Consider the following 6,072-nt stretch of genomic DNA (forward strand, 5'->3'; position numbering starts at 1 on the left):
AACAGGAAGCCGGCGCCATCTTGCAATGGCGGGAGCGGCTCCCGACAATGAATCCTGAACATCTACGACATTGAACTTCATAATCCCTTTTTCGAATATTTTTCTAACTCCCCTACAAGGCTATCTCTGATTTCCCTTCTTCTATAATCTCACACCTATTCATTTCTAATACTTTTATTATTACATAGTGTGTGTGTGTGTGTGTTGGTATATGCAAACTACAATACGTCTGTAGAAGTCAGAGAATAGCTTGCAGGAATCAGTTCTCTTCTACCATGTGAGTCTTGGAACTTGAATTCAAGTTTTAGTTTTAGTAATCTTTACCAGCTGAGCCACTTTGAGGCTCCACCTCTTATTAAAGACACAAAATCACCTTCACTTCTTTTCTCTTTAAATTTCAGTGTAATTTCACAAATTTGCATATTTCAAATTAGCTTATCTAAACCTATCAGTGTGTTCTCATTAACTTAATTGATTTTCCTTTGAAACAGTAGGAATTGCATAACATAAAACCCAGTCTTCCTCCGTGGACTCACAGTGCCTTTTCCTACACATGCATGTACCTCGACCCAGTCTTTGACTTTGTCCTTGCAGAGTATACTTGCTGTTTTCCTTTTCTTCTGCAGTGATTTAAACTCTTATCCCCTTTATGATTATTGCAAATTCTTGTCTCACTATTTACCTCCTTCTATGCTACAAACCCATACACAAATCTGAGTACTGGCCTTGCAAGTTCCTCGCCACATTCAATTGCTCTGTCTCTCTCTTCCCTGAAGTCTACATCAATTTTCTCTATTTTCCTTATAATTGTTAATATCAGTACTATCTTCTCAGAGATGAGAGCCATTATTAAATTACGCTGGCTCCATAGACCTGCTAAAGAAAACTGTCCACCTCTAAGTCTATTTTTGCCTTTACAGCACTATTACCCCTTTATTTTCTCTCTAGAGAAAAGAAACTGTAAGATTAGCCCTTTGCCTTTGATCTGTTCCTTCTCCAACTTTTCTTTGAGCCATGCCAGAGAAACCTGTCTAGGCTATAAATGTGAATTCTCCTCCTAGTTCTCCTATGAAAGCAATTATAAGCACAGTATCTTAAGGCACAGCATCTTTTATACCCCAGTCTCACATGAATACCAGCAATATCCATTCCCATTTCCCTCCATGGGGAGCAGCCTCTGCCCATATTTCTTAATGATTTACCATATTGTTTCATAATTTTTTTCAGCCTGTATATGTTGTCATCTTTGCCTTGAAAGACCTTCTCCAGTCATTGATTTTTTTTCCCCTTGCTGGAATATGCTATGCTTTCATCAAAATATAAACCCAGAGAATTTCCATCTGAAAAGGCTTCCCTTGATAACTCTTTTCTTTGGATAGCATTAATTCTCTCTACAGAGTGTCTCATAGTTTATTCTCCTTCCTCAAAAGATGCTGTAATTATTCATTTGCCATTTGTGCTCAAGTTCTCAAGTCAAGATCAAATCACTTGAGTTTATTTGTTCTGCATTTAGTACAGTGTCTTGAGCAGGGACAGTGGGTACCTGTTTTTTTCATTAAATACTGGGTGGTTTATACCTAATTTTTTATATTTTGAGACAAATGTACTTCAAACAAACTCTTTTGCTACCTTTTTATAAAACAAAGATCATATCTTTTATAAGGCTTCAGTCAACCTTCTCTGGCTCTTCTTTCAGACATAGCCTGGTTTCTACACCATCTACGCTTAACTCAATCCAGTTGTAGCAAGAATCCTGTTCATTTAGTTTATTCAGAATCCTCAGATCTGGGTGTTTCCTTCATTGACTCTTTCCCTCTGCTACTCAAAACTTTCTTTCCTTTGCCTTTGGGGGTCATCTTTCTCCCCTACTAGAACATTCTCAACATGCTAAAAGTCCTGAATAAAAATCCTTAATAAGAATCAGAATAATTTTTTAAATAGATTTGCCCATGATTATTCCCTCATGTCACATGAAAAGTACATTGATTCTTTGCTAGAATTTTTTAAAATTCTAGATATCTAAAATCAATGAAATATACATTTGTCACCTATATGATTAACTAGTTGATTTGTTCCTGGAGATTAGCTTACTCATATGTCAGAACTTGACTGTCTATATTCAGTGCAATAGATGAGATTTTCCTAGTAGTACACTCATGTGCAGGCATAAACACATTACCGATTGACTTTATACTAAATGTAGCAGTATTTATTTCTAAGCCTCTAGAGAAACATACTTATAATAGTAGAGACAGATGTAGAAATGAAAGATTTAGTATGGAGATTTGATCAAGTGATTATGAAGGCAAGAAGTCCCATAATACACCTTGTATGTGCTATATTCAGTCTGAGACTCGAAGGGGGCAAAACAAAGAAATAGGAACATGTGAAGGGATAGGAAAAGTGAGATATTCTATGTCTGAGTAGTGGATGTAGGAAATAGTAGAAGAGAAAGTGCAGAGGGCTGCCCAGGCCATGTCACCATCATGTTATGTAGCATCTCAATTTATATTCTCTGGTTGCTTTCTTGAGTGTAGTCAGCAGAGAGTTTGGTGCCAAAAAGTGACATAGCTCATGACTGCAGAAGAGTCACTTCAGTTTCTATGTCAACAGTAGACTGTACAGGGGCAGAAGCAGAAACAAAGAAAATAGGAAGGGTGTTAGTTCATCTGTTGGGGAATGGATAGAAGTAAAATTGACCCAAAAGGTAGCAGATGAAATGGTGAGAAAGAATCCAGATTTTAGGTCTTTTGTTGAGACTAATGTATGAGACTTGTTTATAGATTTGAGGTTGAGTGGCAAGAAAGGAACCCAGGATCACTCCAAGGAGTCTGGACTCAACAACAAACATGAATAGTAGTGTTTCATTTACTAAGCTAGGCTAGTAAGGCTAGCCTAGTAAGGGTCCCAGAGCTTCATTTTTAAGTATTGGAAGATTTATAATGAGCATTACCTCTCAGATGAAGAGTCTAATTCTTGTCTTCTTACAAAGATAGCAACAGGCTCAGAACGGATGTACTTTGCCTTACAGTGGGTTGTGTGATTAGACAGTTGGGCACTAAAATGCAACATGGTCTGCTCGTTTCTAAGGCCACTAGGCTGGAAGATGGAAATTAAAACACTGTGTAAAGAACTGCCTATTTATATTTCATGAGCATAACAGCAATATTTGAACTAGATAATTAAGCCTCAAGGCAGTTTGACTCACACAGAGTTTCTACCTAAAGAAACCTTGCATATTTCTCCCAGGCACGAAGACAGAATGCCTTCTTTGCTCCTGGGATGTTTCACCAGATGGAAGCATCATTTCTAGTAAAGAGACTTTCCATGCTTGCTTCTAAACGGTGCTAACATTGTCTCAGAAATAAGACATTATTAATGCTGTCTTTCCTCAAAGTCATGGAAACTGAAAGTTGAGACAGATATGTACAGCTTTCAGAGTTCTTATAAACAGTGTTTAACTAGATGGCTAGCATGCACACCCTATAAAGGTAATCGATTGGATGCATTCTCTCCATCAGCAAAGGAATGTAATGTATTCAAGAGTAAAGAAACTAAAGTATCTGCCTCACCTTCCCAAATAGCAGTGAAGGTTGGGTATGTATCTGAGCTGAAATGTGGACTTAGGTATTACGTACAGTTCATTATTTTCCCACCATCGTGCTCAAATGTAATCCTTGAGCATTTAACTTTATTTTTCTTATTTTTTTAAAGGTAGTTTTTCTTCTGGAACGGCCAGTATTCTTTGCAGTCAAGTTTATCCTTGAGTTGTTGGGAAATAATTCAAGGAGACTATTGGCAAGTTGAAGAGGGACCTGCTTTTATTTAGTGATCATTAAATATCTTATATAAGCAATTGGAGGCTATCCAGTTCTTTCTGGTTGCAGAGAAACTTGTCCTCAAACTCCTGGAAACAGGAATCTCAGACTCAACCAATGTAGCTCAGGCATAAGGCATTACCTCATCAGAAGAGGTTTTCATTGGTTGCTTACTTTTCAGGGAGCTTTAATACAGTGTCTAACCCTTGTGTGTCTAAAGTGCTAACCTTTAATGCTAAAGACCTCCTGAGGTATTCAGATACCATAAGTCTAAATCAAAGAAACAAACAGCATTCATTTCTATTCAAAATGTAACAGCAGCATGAATGACTTAAAGTATAACTTACTTTTCTTTTTTGCTGACTCATGGTACTTTCATTTATTTACCTGTTAGAAACGCTAGCTCATGAGAGGCTTAGTTTCTCAGAGTGTTAAGGCAGTGGTGGTGCTTCAAAGGGTTGGATTTGACTATCTGTGTCATTATATTTCACAAGTCACTTAGTATTCATCGGTTTGGGTTTCCTTGTCTAGAAAGCCAGGGAAAATGGGGTCTAATTCACGAACAATTTGCAAGCACTCTGGTCAGGTATAGAGATCTGCTCTCTCACTCTCCTCTTTGTATCTCTTCTTTGCTCTGGGTAGATATGCTCAGTGTGTTCTACATCTGAGGAACATCAAGCCTCTTGAATTCCACAAAGCTCTAACTCAGAGCTCTCCCTTCCAAACGGCGAGTCTCCTTGCAGAATCTTTAATTGCCATGATGAGGTGAAAGTCTTAAACTCAACTGTGGCTCAAACAGTTCCCAGGCAAGCACTATTCCCACCATCTGCCTGCCTTCAAGACAGAGCCAGGCCATTTTTTCATGAAACACAGGCCTGACTTGATTATGTACTCATGACTAATTATCCACCGGGTCCCTCAACCTCTTTGGACATTACTTTGTATCATTGCAATTAACACACCCATTCCATTTATTTCTCCCCTTTCCCTTCTTTTAGCATCTACTTTTTTAGAGCACATAGCCCACTCAGATTCCATACCTAAGCTCTATGATACAGAGTTAGATAGACTAGCATTGCTTCCATGGATTTTGATCTGGCTGGGTTTCAGTTTCACCTCAGACTACATTTTTTCCCAGCATGACTCATATATAAATCCGAATTATCCTTAAACGCTACTCCATACTATTCATAGAAAAACTAATTCAACTGGGAAATGAAAATGTTAATAGCTCCCAATGCATATTTGTAAATTTCCAGACACTCTAATTTACCATTAAGAAAAGCAGGAAATACTCTTTTCTAAATAGAACTATGTATTGTAAAAGTTAGGAGACAAGCAGAGTAGGTCATGGAGAGATAATCATAGTCAAGAGAAGCATAGTCAAAACACTTACTGGGATATTCTAGTAAGAGTTAGAGAGTGGGACAGGCTTACTGGGACCCAACTCCCCTACAGGAACACTTTACTTTTAATACATGGATGATTTGTTATGGGCCTAATAACGCTAATGGAAATGATCAAAACCTCTCCAAATATTTCTTGTTTTTTACTTTAAAAATCAATACCCTGCTCTCCATAAAATTACAATGATAAACGAAGCCAATATATAGACTTTACAAAATCTGCCAGAACGCCTCTTTCAAATGATCTCATGCAGGTTAAATTACTCTAATTTGCTTTTTGACTCCCAAGTGATTAATCCAGTGGCATTCAGACTTATGTAGTCTGAGCTAAGTCTAAAAAGGACAGGGTACACCAATGGCTCTTTTTCTGGCTAGACTTGATATTACATCATATACTCTAGACCTGGCTTCAACAGTCACATGACATCTCTTTCTCTGACACACTGACTTTGGATCTTGTCTACAGAAGGGAGTCTGCACTACTTCCAGAAATCCAGCCTCACACATAAGGGACCACTTGATTTCTACCTGATTCATATCTACCTGCCTTAATACTTAAGGTGCTGCTCTGTGAAGTTTATTCGTCTGTTGGAGTAACAAATATTTGTTGAATAATTAAAACCTGGATTGCAGTAATATCCAGGATGAAATTCCTTTGCCTGCACACAGCTTTCAGTCTATCTAAGTGATGGATATTTAATAAGATATTGCATAAAATATGGTGAGTTTTAATTAGAAAGTGTAATTAGTGTGTGTTCAAGTGGGCTTGAGTTCTGCTCAAACAACAGCTTATTAATCATCAAGCTCCCCACTCCCTTCTTTAGGTTTCCCCACAGTATGTTCTTTCT

Source organism: Psammomys obesus, unplaced genomic scaffold (genome assembly GCF_907164565.1).
Source record: "Psammomys obesus unplaced genomic scaffold, mPsaObe1.curated_primary_1811, whole genome shotgun sequence".
Classification (NCBI taxonomy): domain Eukaryota; kingdom Metazoa; phylum Chordata; class Mammalia; order Rodentia; family Muridae; genus Psammomys; species Psammomys obesus.